At 42.1% G+C, this 16,427-nt stretch overlaps 1 protein-coding gene across 1 annotated transcript in view; it reads left to right on the top strand.

The window, feature by feature from the left end:
* The first annotated feature begins 1,965 nt into the window (after positions 1 to 1,965).
* Positions 1,966 to 16,427, top strand: part of mical3a (microtubule associated monooxygenase, calponin and LIM domain containing 3a) — a 112,627-nt gene continuing 98,165 nt past the window's right edge. Inside the window, exon 1 of the mRNA XM_054777877.1 lies at positions 1,966 to 2,103. The gene's annotated coding sequence lies outside the window, so the exon portion shown is untranslated. The remainder of the gene's footprint in view (positions 2,104 to 16,427) is intronic.

Genomic DNA, 16,427 nt, shown 5'->3' with positions numbered 1-16,427 from the left:
ACAAAGATGCTGACCTACGACATGGATCTGGTTCTTGGGCGCCGAACGATGGCTGCCCACTGCTCTTGAGTATGTGTTAAAGGTTAGGACAGCTCTAGTCATCCGAGCAGGCTTCATCGGTTCATGCTCAAGACGAGGGAGCACAGTGATCTATCTATCTAGTCCTAACTCATACTCTAAGGAACATTGAGCAGCCATCGTGCGGCACCTTGGGACCAGATCCGGTTCTACTAGATACCACTAAAATGACTAGAGCTGTCCTATCTAGTCTTGAGCATGAACTGGTGAAGTCATTCGAGCAGGCTTCAACAGTTCATGCTCAGGACTAGATAGGGCAGCTCATCATTCTGCCCCATCTCTTCCAATCTAGATTATTAATTATCTATAAATAATTATCTATTAATCTAGACAGGGCAGTGACTAGAATGATTAGCGCTATCCTATTTAGTCCATGTGTGAGATGACCCTGGGAGCAATTTGCTCAAGGACACAACAACAGTGAGTGGGATGGAGGAAGCTGGATTTGAACCCTCCAGTTACTGGACGGCCCACTCAACAGTAGCTACAATGACTCCAGCTGTCCTATCTAGTCTTGAGCATGAACTGTTGAAGCCTGCTCGGATGAGAGGCGAATCGTCTTCTAAACAGTTGTCCAGCTGCCATCGATTAGATGTCGTGGGAATGCATGTGTCATTTTAATACCCCTCCAATCGTGTCAACCAAAAGTGGAACTTACTCATGTTAAGTAGAGATTTTGATACAACTCTTGAAAAGTTACAGGTGAGTGTGTGTTATTGTTTGACCTCTGTTAAGTGTCTCACATTCTATTTTCTCTTTCATGAAAAGATGTTTTCTCTACTTCCACTATCCCTTATGTCTTGCAATTACAGTGTCATGTGTTTCATGTTGGACGGCCCAACATTGTGTGATCTGCATGATTCTCCACATACAAACAAATAAGCCTTCATTGTGTCCGTAAGTACTCATCACCATGTCTTTATGTCTTTTAACTAGACTGTAGAGGCAAGGCTAGTTATGAAAGATCAGCGTATGATGTCATATTGTCAGTTGCTGTAATTTCCACCTGTCGCCACAGTGGGGTAGCAAATCCCAAGAAAAGTGCTCCCGTTTTTTTGTTGATGACGTAACAACTCACAAGGACATTCCAGTTTAAACTGGTGTGACCTTTTGCTTAGCTAATGCATGTGCTGATAGTGAAGCTCATACTAGGAAATGTGTCTATAAAGAATGAACAATTCTTGATTTAATCATATTGATTTAAAAAAAAAAAAGTGTGTGTCCGTGTGTGTGCATCTCCTCTGCTTGTATTCTTTTCCGCCTCATCCCATCAGACGCTTCTTCCATGTAATCCAATTACAGGATCTAAATCCACTGAGTGATGCAGCTAAACACTCTGCAAATCTCTGCAGGAGAGCACTTTGCAACAAGCATTAGACAGTGACTTGGTAGCTTGCGCCTTGATTTCACACTGCACTTCAAGTGATGTAAATAATCAAAACTTTGTTTTGAAAGTGCTTTTTAAACATCCCTTGTCTGTTCTCTGTCATTTTTCAAAATGTTTGACCCCGGCCTGTTTCCTGCATCCAGCTACAAGGGATTATAGTGCAGCTAAAGGCAACACACACTGTAAGTCATCTCTGCTGGTGTTGCAACATAAATACAAACCCAACAATGTTGTCGACACGTCTTTTGATTTACAGCCCTCTACATTCCACACATTCTTCTCAGATTTGACATGCGTGTGTGCTTGTGCTCGCAGATGCCTTCACCCCCGAATAATCCTGTCTGTGGTCTCCCGCCCCATCTTAGAGTGTAAATCAACAAGAGCACACCTAAGAGTTAATCTGGATCATGATGGTCATTACTGCCTGGGTGGCCGGCCAAGAAGGACCGTGGAAGACCAGGGAGGGTAGTGGTTGTCCGCTAAGGGGAGGGCGGAGTTAAATAAGCACTTCCAGCCACTGACCTTGGAGGAGGAAACTGAGGGAGGGAGGCAGGAATTTGCATAGTGACAAGAGTTCCAAGCACTGCAGCTCTTACTTTTGTCCAAAGGGAGAGACGAGCATCCCAGCATTCATCACTGTGAGTAGTTCTTCGCTGTCGTGTATGTGTGTGTGTGCAGCAGTGTACTTACTTATTAAAAGTCACATCTCAGGAATTCATAAATGCAATAGGGGGAGTGTCAGAAGCAGCGTTTGTGACCAATGTGTATGTTTTTTCAATATTCTTATATGTTATTCCTTCCCACTCCTGCATCTCAAAGACACACTTTTGACTGCTGATAGAGTTACTAGCTGGTTACTAGCATGTATTTTTTATTTCATTATTGTTGTTTTAGCAGAGCAGCACTCTCTGTGCTGGGATACATTTAGTGCTGATGAATCAAACAAGCCACTGCAGCAGCATCCTCCACGCTCAGCAGTAAGCAGCTGAATGGTGTCACGGGTTCCTGTTCAAAAAAAACAATCATACAGAAAAGACACTCCTCTTTCTCTCTTCCTTGAATGCACAGTCACATCCCTCCTTCCAATCTATCCTAAGCTATCGTGACATCCCACAGAAGATACTGGGTCTTGTAGTGGAGCTGCATAGTGGGTAGAAGTTGGCAGCAGTGTCTCAGATTTTTTTTCCCCCCAGTTACTTTAGGAGTTCATCAGGGATGTGGTCTTGCTCCAACACTGTTCAATCAATGTGGATTGGATGTTGGCTCATGCTGTGAGGTTTTGGACTAAAGTCATTGTATGAGAAGGAGCATATGCGGGAATATGTGGAAAGAGGATACAGCCGGCAAATCTGTCCTGTACCAGCAAGATGCTGCAAGACACACGAAAACGCTGCATACCGCCATTTTCTGGAGTCGGCCTGACTTGGTGTGACTTTAGTCTTTCGTATGCTAATCATTGTCAGTGGGGGGGCCCAGTAGTCCCCTCCCTCCTTGTCTCAAGTGGAATTGATGATGTGATATTTGTGAAGTCGTCGGCTGTCCCGGTTAAAGACTTTAATCCAGGCAGTCAGGGACTTTCTGCATATTGTCTGAGTCTAGTATTTTGTGTAGAATCCTGGTTCTCCCAGTTTTGCTTTACGGGTGTAAAATCTGGAAATTAACATGGGACTTTAGACATAGACAGGACCAAGTCCATGAGGAAAATCTACATGGGACTTTAGACATAGACAGGACCAAGTCCCTGAGGAAAATCTACATGGGACTTTAGACACAGAAAGGACCAAGTCCCTGAGGAAAATCTTCAGCTGCCAATGGGATGACTTTGTGTCAAACAATCATCTTGGTGCACATCATCTTGGAATGAGCCAAGTCTTTCTGTAGGTTCCTCTCTGCTAGGTAACCTGATGGGTGGTCAGAACACAGAAGGTCCACAGGAAAGACTAGGTGAGACCGCGCACGCCATGCCCCCTGGCATTTATGTATGATCTGACATGGACATTGATGCTCTGCAGATTCGTTTTTTAAATCGGCAGAAGTTCTGAGGTACCCTTGCAAAACATCAAACCTGCAAAACACCACTGAACAGTTCTATGTCTTCCATGAACTTGGAGGCAGTAGCTCACTTTATGAGTCAGTTTTTGTTGTTTTTGGCGGATAGGCGTGGGCCACCACTAACAACTGTTTTCACAACAAATGTGCAATGCGGGTGAGAGAAGTAAGGTTGGGCACCCGACAATAATGACAACAAAACGTATCTCTGTTCACATAGACTGAAAACACTGTAATATGCATGCCAGGCCAGTTGTTTGCAACACCAGTTTGTAAAGAAACACTATGCCTATGCACACAGGGTGCTTGTCCTTTGCAATCTCACCCAAAAGCATCCATCTTCGCTCCAGGTCATGGGGGCTGAAGCCTTAGCAGAGAAGCCCAGACTTCCCTCATCCTTGCAAATTCGTCCAGCTCCTCTCGGAGGATCCCATAGTTTCTCCAACGTGTCTTGGGTCTTCCTCGAGGACTCCTGCCGGTCAGACATGCCCTGAACACCTCGCCTGAGGGAGACGTCCGGGAGGCATCCTGACCAGATGCCCGAACCACCTCATCTGACACCTCTCAATGCAAAGAAGCAGCAGCTTTACTCTGAGCTCCTCCCAAATGACAGAGTTTCTTACCTTATCTCTCAGAGAAACCCAGCCACCCATGGAAGAAGCTCATTTTGGCTGCTTGTACCTGCAATCTTGTCCTTTTTGTCACGACCCAGAGCACATGACCAAAGGTGAGAGTATGAACATAGATCGACCGATAAATTGAGGGCTTTGCCTTCCGGCTCAGCTCCCTCTTCACCATGAGAGACTGATGCAGAGTCTGCATTACTGCAGACGCTGCACCAATCCGCCTGTCAATCTCACAATCCATCCTTCCTTCACTCATGAACAAGACCACAGGGTACTTGAACTCCTCTGCTTGGGCCTGGATTGCATCCCTCACCCGGAGACGTATTATTTATATTTTGAACACCTGTCACAGTGTCTGTGTACATGTACATGATGTACAATATGCAAGTAATGCTAATCAGTATAGTAAATGTATACACTGATGAAAAAGTATTGCAAACAAATGCTTCAAAAGTGCTATAGTCTTCCATTGTTGTATGCCTACAGTGAACAATTACCTCACATATTTAATGTCAAATGATCTGTCCCTTACACTTGTGGGCAATCACTGTCCTCGAGGTCACGGTGCAAGTTATCTCCATACACCTCCTCCTCCTCCTCCCACCCAAGCGCCACTGTATGAGGGGGGTCACAGTGTGAGATTATGCTTGGCTGTGCTGAGTAGGAGGCCAAGCTCATGTGATGTTGGAAGAAGGGACAGGGGTTGGGGGAGGTATGAATAGCTGTCATTCACAACAGAGGGCCTGCTTGCTGGGCAGCAGCTGCCTTCTGCTCTGACTTCACTCTGACTGGTCCTGACTGTCAGCTGGCATCAGCTTTCTTCTTGCTCTTCCCTCAGAGAGGCTCACACAGTCAACATATGCACTGTTCTCTATGAGAAGAGGTATCAGCTATTGAATGACCCAAGTCAACACATGTTGGCCCATAGTTTCATGCTCCCCTATTGTGCAAAATGTACTTTTTAATTATTACATGAGCACCAAATGTGGGAAACATCTATTCTCGCTCCTATTTCTTACACTTTTGAGAGAAGGAGGCGCTCATACGGTCAGTTATGAAGGTGCAGGTTTTCATGATGTCCACCCATTCATTTTCTAAACTGCTTGTCCTCACTTGGGTGACAAGTATCCCAGCTGACTTTTGGCAAGAGGCACCCTGGCCTGGTCGCCAGCCAATCGCAGGGCACAACAACCATTCACACTCACATTCACACCTATTGGCAATTTAGACAATTTAACATAGCATACATATCTTTGGAATGTGGGAGGAGTACCCAGAGAAAACCACACACGCACGGGGAGAACATGCAAACTTCACACTGACATGTTCCCCGCAGAGATACGAACCCACAATCTCCTGACTGTGAGGCCAACATGCTAACCACTAGGGTACTGAGTGGCCCGTTTTCATGATGTCATAAAATAAAAACCTCAGATACCACCTCTGACCTGCCCCGAGTTACATGAGCCCATCATCTATATGCCCAACACAGCTGTGTAAAGAAAACAAAAAACAAAAAACAGGCTTCACTACACATCTTAAAATACAACCTGTAGTTCTGCCAACTAGTCAGGCTATAGGCTATAGATGTGAGAGCTGTAAATTGTAACTTTCTTTTCGTGTTTCTTCTATCACAATGTTGCTGTAAAATGTGACTGTAATGTTAGCACTTCACTGTAGCTCACGAGCTAATCTTGCTAACATGTGTGCCCTCCCATACTCTTTAATGTCATGTTGTTGCATGTCCCAGTAGGGCTTCTAAAAGCACCTTTAAAATGTCTAACGTCCAGCATGAAGAGTGAGTTTTGGTCAATACACTTTGAAGGCGCAAATGTGGGACATCTGGAACTTATTTAAAATTGTTGACAAATAGTATTGGAACATGTAACATGGTTTACCATTACATGGGTTGTTCTATGTTTGAATTTGTGGATGTGGAGATTTTAATGAGAATCAGCAGATAATCCAATTAAGCTCCTAATGATGATGTCTTGGTCAGCAGATGGACTCTTCAGGGGGGTGTTTTGTCTGGTCTGGTGATCATTATTGACTGCAAAGTGATCCTGTTTGTCCAGCTATTTGAGGACATTCGTCTGTTTTGGACACAAACATCTTACCGTCACACCTCAATGAAGTGAAAATAGAAATGTGGATTAGGTCCCCTCTTTGGAGCTCTAAAAGCGTCCACTTTTCTGGGAAGACTTTCCACAAAATGTTGCAGTGTGACTATGGGAATTTCTGTCCATCCATCCAGAAAAACATTTTTGTTGTACCTGGGAGAGGGTGTCAAAAGTGCAGGTCAACACCACTTGATACTACTACAACCACATTAGCATTAAGCAATTTAATAACTTAAAGGTTGGATTTTGGATCCAACATGTGCAACCCAACAATATGTTAGATTTTGCAGGTTGTGTCTTTTTTGTCAAAGCAAGAAACGTATTGAGTTTGATTGGTGTGGTCAAAGTTTGTGTAGAGTTTGCTGTGGTGTTTGCTGTTCATTACTTTTACTGACAGAATTTCTAGGCGCAGCCATGGCGTGGAGGGGATCCCGTTTGGTGGCTGCAGGATTGCTTTTTGCAGATGATGGGGTCCAGCTGGCTTCATCGAGTTGTGATCTGGATTGGTTCGCAGCCGAGCTTGAATCGGCTCTGGTGACAAAGTCAGAGCTCATGGTTCTCGCCTGGAAAAGGGTGGAGTGCCATCTCCGGGTCAGGGGTGAGATCCAGCCCCAAGTGGAGTAAGCACCTCGGGCTCTTGCTTACGAGTGAGGGAAGGATGGAACGCAAGATCGACAAGCGGATTGGTGCGGCGTCTGCAGTGATGTGGACTCTGCATTGGTCCATTGAGGTGAAGAAGGAGCTGAGCTGACAGGCAAGGCTTTCAATTTACCAGTCGATTTACATTCCTACCCTCACCTATGGTCATGAGCTTTGGGTAGTGACCGAAAGGACAAGATTGTGGGTACAAGCGGAGAAATGAGTTTCCTCTGTAGGGTGGCTGGCCTGTCCCTTAGAGCTAAGGTGAGAAGTACAGTCATCCCAGAGAAACTCAGAGTAGAACCGCCGAATTGAGAGGTACCAGATGAGGTGGCTCGAGCATCTGGTCAGGATGCCTCCTGGATGCCTCCCTGCGTATTTGAGGGCACGTCCAACAGGTAGGAGTCCTCGGGGAAAACCCAGGGCGATGTCTCTCAACTGGGCCGGGAATGCCTCGGGAGATCAATTGTGCCAAAAAGGTTGAACTTTGGTTGAAGGTTGTGACCAAATGCCACAATGTGACCTTTGACCTCGGCAGTCTTAGCCATCATGTGCCAAATACAGTACGTATCACATCCTCCCAGTTGATTTGTGGTGTCTACTGTACACATTATCTGTGTTGCTCTTCAATCGCAGATAACTAGTCAGTCCTACAGTAAGTTTGCCTTTCACGCTCATCTAATGCTAATCAGCAAGCATTGATATGAAAATTGTGAGCTGTAATTGAATAGAGGATTACAGGAATGTTATCTGGCAGGGGGAGGATTCCACTCATGCAGGTTCTTAACAGAAGGACGGACAAAGCCGACCACCAGCAACGCACAGCGGGAGGAAAGTGGAATCATGTTCCTAATATTTTCATTATCCACATCTCTCTACAGCACCAGTAATTCCATGATCCACTTGAGATCCGGACAACCTGTCTCTTGAATCTGTGGAATCTCTCATGCTTTGCATTGAGATGTTATGTTTAAGTCTTGGCAGGACACCCAGGATGTGGTTAGGTTCATGTTTATTCCTTCCTCAGCAGTTTGCTGGTCAGTGCTTCTTAGATTTCAGTAAGTTAAATCACATCAGTGATATCTGCCTGCAGCAGACGTTGTGGAGCCGCAGCTCTGGGGAAAAAATGAGCTGACGTCCACAGTCCACTGTCATCTGTTTAATCAGGCCCTCGCTTACAGCCTTGAGAGTCACCCAAATTGTTCCACACCCACAGTGGATGATAAACGACTGCTGACGCTGAGATGATGTAATTGCTTTGGTTGACATTCAGCTTGTGCACAAGACACATTATAATGGCACACTGTAAGAAGCTTTATTATGTTTCAGTTATACCAGCGAACGCAGTGTCATACTAATGTGTTTAAAGATGTGCCACCATGCAGTACTCTTGAATTCCGTTCACTGTGGTACACAACGTATTGTGTTTTCGTTGTCAAAAGTACCAAAATAAATATTGTACCATGGATATGATATAGACAAAACTCTCATCTCAGTCTTCTTATCCCTTAGTGTCCATGTGGCAATGGAAACAATAGAGGGGCGTTGCAAAGAAGGGAGAGAGAGGCTTATTGGGAGGTGGAAGTCTCAATAATGAGCACTACCGCTGATTAGTTATCCTCAGCGAAGGTGTATTGGAAACATTCTTACCATGTGATATTCAAACATGGTACAGCCCCATCTATGTATTCTATATACGTACAGTGTTCCCTCGTTTATCGCGGGGCATGGGTTCCCAAAATAGCCCACAATAAGCAACTTTATTTGGTTGCATTTATAATAAATGTTTTAAGGCTGGCCGCACGGTGGTTTAGTGGTTAGCACGTTGGCCAACACAGTAACAGCTTGGAGATCGGGAAGACCTGGGTTCGATTCTCCCCTGGGCATTTCTGTGTGGCGTTTGCATGTTCTCCCCGTGTGCGCGTGGGTTTTCTCCGGGTACTCCGGCTTCCTCCCACATTCCAAAAACATGCAGGTGAGGTTAATTAAATGACCAGTCGCTGTCGCCCGAAGTCAGCTGGGATAGACCCTAATGAGGAAGAAGCGGTATAGAAAATGGATGGATGGGTTTTAAGGCTGTAAACCCCCTCACCATACACTCTATACACTTTTCTTTTATACACTTGTAACAGGCATTAACATTTTCTCACATTTTAAACATACTCAAAGTTCAAATTTTGTCTGAATTTTAATGGTCAATCAGCTAAGTTGGACACAAGAAATTATTAAGTGACTCACGTGTACTCACTCCTCTTACCGTGCCTTGTCCTGGTACTGTTCGGCGGCAGCATTTTTGTATCCTTGTTAAAACATATTGCTCTAGCACAGTTAGCTCGTTTGCTAGCGACTATTGACCACAACAGGAAACGGCACGGTTCACAGCCAATGGTCTACAGCCAATCAGGACACAGAACACAATGGGCGGGTTCTACCTTAGCCAATAAAGACTGTTGTGGCTCTGTATTTAGCCGGTTGTTGTCTACTGGGGTGTCCAAAGTGCGGACCGGAGGCCTTTTGCGGCGCGCGGCTGTTTTTTTTTTTATTGGCCCGTGGCTCATAAAAAAAAAAAAGATCTAACAAGAAAACTTAAAAAAAAAAAAACAGCAGTAGTAAATTTACATGAATAAAGTCGAAATATTAAGAGAAAAAAGTTGTAATCTAATGAGAAAAAGTCTTCATTTTACGAGAGTAATGTCATAATATTATAATGAAAAATAATATCATTTTAGTGGCATAAAGTTGAAATATTAAAGAAAAATATATATTTTTACAAGTCTTCATATTATTAAACAAGAAGAAAGATGAACACCAGCAGAAATGGAAAAAACAGCTGTAATTTTACAAGAATAAACTCATTATTATAAGGAAAAATAATTCCATTTTAGTAGCACAGAGTTGAACTACTAAAAAAAAAATTGTCGTAATATGAGAAACAAACAAAACAACAAAAGTTGTCATTTTTGGAAAATTAGGTTGCGGGAAAAAGTTATAACAGTATGAGAATAAAGTCAAAATATTATGGGAATAAAGTCGAAGTCAGGAGAAGAAAATTTACAAGAAAAAAATTTAAATAGTTGAAAAATTTATGAAACAGCAACAACAGAAATGGAAAAAACAGCTTTAATTTTACGAGAGTAAAGTCCAAATATTAAGGGAAAAAAAAAAACGAGAAAAAAGGCGCAATTTTACGAGAATAAACTCGTAATATTATGAGGAAAAATAATGTCATTTTAGTAGCATAAAGCTGGAATATTAAAGAAAAATTGTTAATTTGTTTAAAAGTTGTAATATTATGAGAAACAAACAAGATGAAGTTGTAATTTTTGGAAAATTAGGTTGGAGAAATGTTCTAATATTATGGGAATAAAGTCCAAATACTATCGGAAAAAAGTCATAATATCACAAAAATAAATTTTATGAAACTTTTTTTATATTTAGAAAAAAAAACAACAACAAAATTGGATAATAGAGAGCAGTGAGTGACTTTCATACTAATAACAGGCTTACCAAGCTGAGATGCAGTTTTTTCTTGAAATACAGTATATATAACTTCTTAGCATATCTACATGTGTTGCTTTATAAAATATCAACGTGGCCCTTGCATTCTTGCATTGGGGCAGCACAGTGGATTAGTGGTTAGCAAGTCTGCTGCACAATCAGGAGATTCACACTCGAATCTCCAGAAAATATTTGTGTAGTATGACAGACCGTATGATTTTGACCAGGGGTCATCTCTTGCCTGAGTGCTTTTGGAGTTGTGTATTTTTGTTGGCTTTTATTTTTAGTGCAATGAGAACAAGACATTTTATAGCATGTTGATATTTCAGGGTCAACTCAGGCTTTCTCACCAGAGCTTCCATGGCCCATTTTCATTAAAGGAACCTAAAGGATTGGTGAAAGCCAGATTCAGCCGCAAATGAAAGTAATGTTTCATAGCTCAGCGTTTGAAGACTTGCCACCTGTAGAAGCTCATCAGGCCAAGAAGTAAAGCAGACATGACACACACCATATAAGGCCTCTTCAGTGAGGTCATTTCTGCACACTGAAATAATTCAAATAGCTCGACTGTGACATGACTTTCTTTTACTGTAACTAAATATCTACATTCTTGGATGATCTGTTTCTCATAGGCTGTAATGATGTTCACATCGCATGATTAACGCTTTCACTGCAAGATGAATTGTTTCATAACAATATGTTCTGTTGCTGTAAGCAAGATAAATTATTCTGCAATTTAAACACATGGTTTTCAGCCAAGATGTACAATAGCTTTATCTTCAAACGGAACACGTTGCACTCCCGCTGCGCACATAACGGAGTAAATTGTGGCTGTCCAACGTCTTGGGATAAAAGCTGCAGCAGTCAGTCTTCCAGCAAAATCAGCGTCTCTGTGCCGGCACAGGCGCTGCGTGCATGTGCACGCCACATGCTGCACTTACAAATCGTAGACAGTGGACTCTCTGAACTCAAACACAATGCGTCCTAACCAGGAGGTTTTTTGACCGTAGAGTTGCTTGGCTTTTGAATTCATTTTCATCATTTCATTGACCCTATTGATCATATTACATGTATGGTAATGTGTCTTCCAAAGCATTTTAAGCACAACTCTTAAGGCCTCATGGGGTGTCCTCACTGTTCGTGTGACTGTACACACCTGATCAAAACTTTAAGACCAGTTGAAAAATGGAAAGAATTTAAATTTTGCACTGTTGGATCTTAAAGAGGACTCTAAATTATCCGTAGGTATGAATGTGAGTGTGAATGCTTGTTTGCTTGTATGTACCCTGAGATTGGCTGGTGACCAGTCCAGGTTGGGTCATGTATACACCTATCGGGATATCCCGACCGAAAGGAACATACATAATTTGTGTTCTGCGCATGTTCTAATCAAACGGAATCTTGTGTCTTTGGCAGGAACTACTTGTAAACATGATGACACGCAAAACCCTACACTTTTGGAATGAGGAGCAAACAAGTCACCTTGAGACATCTTGAGTCTCTCCAACGTGTTCTGGGTATTCCCCGAGGCCTCCTACTGGTCGGACATGCACTGAACACCTTCCCAGGGAGGTTTCCAGGAGCCATCCTCACTAGATGCCTGAGCCACCTCATCTGGCTCCTCTCAATGCGGAGGAGCAGGGGTTCTACTCTGAGTTTCTCCCGGATGACAGTGCTTCTCACCTTATCTCTAAGGGAGAGCCCAGCCACCCTACGGAGAAAACTCATTTCGCCCGCTTGTACCCACAAGCTTGTCCTTTGGGTCACTACTGTCTGGAACTGATGTCCATTTTTGTAAACTTCCCTTGCCATCCATCAACAAATGTTCTCAATTGGATTTGGATCAGGGGAGCACGCAGGATGGTCCAAGAGAGTGAGGTTATTCCTCTGGAAGAAGTCCTTTGTCAGGCAGGCATTGTGAACTGCAGCGTTGTCCTGTCATTACCCCACAGACGAAGGCCTTCAGTCATGAGGGAAGCCCCCTGCACCATTTCCAGAATGCCAGCTGCCGTTTGACGCCCCTGCACAACCTGAAGCTTCATTTTTCCATTGAAGGAAAAAGCAGCCCAGATCATGATGGCACCCTCTCCGCTGTGTTGTTTGGAAAACAACTCAGGTGGGATCTCCTTGTCATGCCAGTAACGTTGGAAGCCATCAGGACTGTTAGTGTTACATCTAGAACATGCAAATACTTTCCGCATGTGTGGCAAATTCTTTTTTCTCTCAAGCACATAAAAGGCACCATAGCTACAAATACCCAGACATATTATACGTGTGTGTGTGTGTGTGTGTTCAGGATGAGCTTTCTCCTCTCCCGCTTCGTCTTTGTGGCCCTGCCGTTCATTACAAGAGCTCTTTGTGCCAGCCAGTGATCACATGTCACAATATTTGAACAGCTGCACATGATAGTCGTGTGTTTTTCAACACCACAAAGGGCAGAGATCTATGTTTGATAGGATGGATGGAGTGTTTGAGAAGGCTTTGGGAGAGGTGGGACAATGGGAGACCAGAATAAAACAAGTGAATGTATCATATAAAGGAACTTCGGCTTTTGTCATTCACTGTTCGAAAATCAAATCAATCGTTCCCATGATAAATAACGTAAATCCAATTAATCCATTCTAGACACCCACAAATATTAACACAAAACACATTTTGTAGACAATGTAGCTTTAGTTTTATTGTAAACTTGTAAACAGCAGCAGGTACAATCATCATTACACACACTGACCCGGCTCACTGTCTGATATGTGTCTCCTTTAAATCGTTCCCTCTAGAACCTTTACAGTACAATCTTATTGTAACAGATGCTTCCGTCCTAATTTGTTATGACTTTTTCTTGAATTCAATAGTGTTACTTTTTCACCTTCTTTATCGAAGTTTTGGCACATGCAACTTATTTTGCAGCCTTACTCAATAAAAAAAAAACCTAAAAGTGTGTAGTTTACATACCTCTGAAATGACGACGGTCTTCTCTTTAAGCCGTAAAATTCCGAGATCTTGCACCTTTGTCTCTGTATAGTCCATCGACTTTCTCTTTTGTGCGGTCCGTGTGTTAGTTATGTTGTGTATCTCTCTCTGGCAGCAGTAAACAAACACTGTTGCCCTAAAAATGGCGCCCGCAGCCCACAATGCACTGCACAATCATGTGCAAGTCCGAGATTTCGTCTTGGGCACGTGATCCAAGATGGCGCTATAAACAAACAGCACCTATTTTGAACGACAACTAAGCGAGCGAACGCAAACCAAGGCAAAATTTTAGCAACAATTTTGGATGTTAACCAAATAACGCACAAACCAGGACGGACGTTAACCGAGGTAATACTGTATAACTTCATAGCATACAAAATATCAAAGTGGCCCTCGCATCCTTTCATTTTTCACTATGTGGCCCTCATTGGAAAAAGTTTGGACACCCCTGCTTTAACCTTTAACACCCTGCGTCATTACAGCCATTTTCAGACATCTGCAGGAAAGAGGTCATGACTGTGACCTGACCCCTTTTTTTCTTCTTGTAAAAGTTGGATTTTTACAGCCCAGTGTTCTAATAGTTGAAGGATCCAGAAACTGGATCTGCAGTGTGGCCGCACCCTGACCACTGTTACTGTTTCAGTCCTCACACAGTCCTAAACACATGCAGTTAAATTTAGCCAGCCAGGCCACAGACACACTCGTACCTCCAGCAATCTCAACATTTTCTATGCTGGTTTGTCTCCCTCACTATCTGTTGGCGGACATACAGTATTTTCACACAGTAGCTTTTGTCATTTTCCTTATCAGCACATCCACCTCATAATGTTCCCAACTAAACCTGCTTTAGGTGGTGTTTGCTCAGGGTTAGTGCTCTTCATTCTGGAGGAAATTAAATGTTCCCCCTAAAACGCTGGCTGGACTTGTGTTACCTAAAAATACTACAAAGTTATTCTAGGAAGACCCTTTTTAATATCACTTCATTGGAGTAATTTCATAGTCCTTTTTTCATCCATCTGCCTAACTAAAGGGGTGTCCAAAGTGCGGCCCGTGCTTGTATTTTTATTGGCACGCGGCACATTCTAGAAATATAATTAAACAAGAAAACTAAAAAAAAGGAAAAATCAGCAGTCATCAAATGATGAAAAAGTCATAATTTCATGAAATACCATCATTTTAGTAGCACAAAGTTGAAATATTAAAGAAAAAATATGTTTGTTTTTTTGTTTAAAAAAAAAGAGAAACAAAAAAAACCCAACAAATAAAGTTGTAATTTTTGGTAAATTACATGGAGGAAAAAGTTATGATGTTACGAGAATAAAGTAAAAAATGTTCAAGAAGAAAATTGAAATAACTGGAAAATTCAGCAAAAATGGAAAAAACAGCTGAAATTTAATGACAATAAAGTCAAAATATTGAGAGAGAGAGAGAGAGAGAAAAAGTTGAATTCTAACGAGAAAAAAGTCACAATTTTACAAGAATAAACTCAGAATATTATGAAGAAAAATAATGTCATTTTAGTAGCATAGTGTTGAAATATTAAAGAAAAATTATTATTATTGTTTAAAAGTCATAATATTATTCAAAACAAACCAAACAAAACAAAATAAAGTTGTAATTATTGGAAATGGTTGCGGAAAAATGTTATATTAAATTCAGAATTTACGAAAAAGAATTAAAATTATTAAAATAATTTTAAAAAATTGTTGAAATAGTTGGTAAAAAAAACAACAACAACAGGAGAAATGGGAAAAAATGCTGTAAGTTTATGAGAATAAAGTCAAAATATGAAGAGAAAAAATCCGTACTCTAACGAGCAGAAAGTCACAATTTCACAACAATAAATTCATAATATCATAAGGAAAAATCATGTCATTTTAGTAGCACAGAGTTGAAATATTAAAGAAAAAAACACATTGTTTTTTAAAAGTCGTAACATTATGAGAAACAAATAAAACAAAATACAGTTGAAGTTTTTGGAAAATTAAGTTGCGGAAAGACAGCCATCCATCCACTTTGTATTGTATTTGTATTTGTATTTGTACTTTATTTATCCCACAGTGGGGAAATTTACTTGTTACAGCAGCAAGCAAGATACGCAAGTAAAGAGTACAGTGTAAAGAAATGCATATTGACTACAACATGGTTCAGGTGGTGCAGGTGTTGTAGAGCCTGACAGCGGTCGGTATGAAGGACCTGCGGAACCTCTCCTTCTTACACCGTGGGTGTAACAGTCTGCTGCTGAAGGAGCTGCCCGGGGAAACAACAGTAGACAACAGGTAGAACCGACTCCCTTAAAAGAGTAGAAATTCCCATGGCAATAATTTCATGTTATCCCACTCCTGTCCTGTAGGTGGTGTTAATGTGCAAATGTGACAACAACTGAAGAAGAAGAAGCCACGCTCTTGCATAATCCTCCTGCACACAAACATAACAGGAAGTTAGAAAGAAATAGATAATAATAATATGTCTGTCAGTCAAAAGTGAGCATTATTATTGTGCAGGTGTAAATAACCACATGGCTACATCCCCAAATAATGCTTAGGGATCAACACAGAAAGATAGAAAAATCTGTGCTCTGTTTTTGGAAAGAATGTTTTTGGTGCTGTAGCATGCGGAGGTGTGGATTCGAGTCACGCGACTTGGACTGGAGTCAGACTCGAGTCAAAATTTTGATGCCTTTGGACCTGACTCAACAATATCATCAACTTGGACCGTGACATCAATGACCTGACTCGGACTTCAGCCTGATAACCTGAAAATACTTGAAAATGTGCCCCCCGTTCAGTTCAATTGTTAAAAAGGCATTTTATTTGGGAGACACCAAACGGTGCTTCCGACTTGTAAGGACTCGAAAATTTCAAGCCTATGGTTTCAAACTTGTGCTGTCTTGAGTTGAGACATGACTTGGACTTGCACGTCTGTATATGAACAGACACCAGAGCTGTTGTTGTTGTCGTCCTGCAGTGCTCTCTGACTCTCCTCTGCAGCCGACCGGCTCATAAAAGCTTGCGACGGCCGACCATGAACATGATGAGATCACTTACGAGCACGACTGCA

The sequence above is a fragment of the Dunckerocampus dactyliophorus genome, chromosome 5 (assembly GCF_027744805.1).
Source record: "Dunckerocampus dactyliophorus isolate RoL2022-P2 chromosome 5, RoL_Ddac_1.1, whole genome shotgun sequence".
NCBI lineage: Eukaryota > Metazoa > Chordata > Actinopteri > Syngnathiformes > Syngnathidae > Dunckerocampus > Dunckerocampus dactyliophorus.
This window is presented reverse-complemented; position numbering and strand designations above follow the sequence as displayed.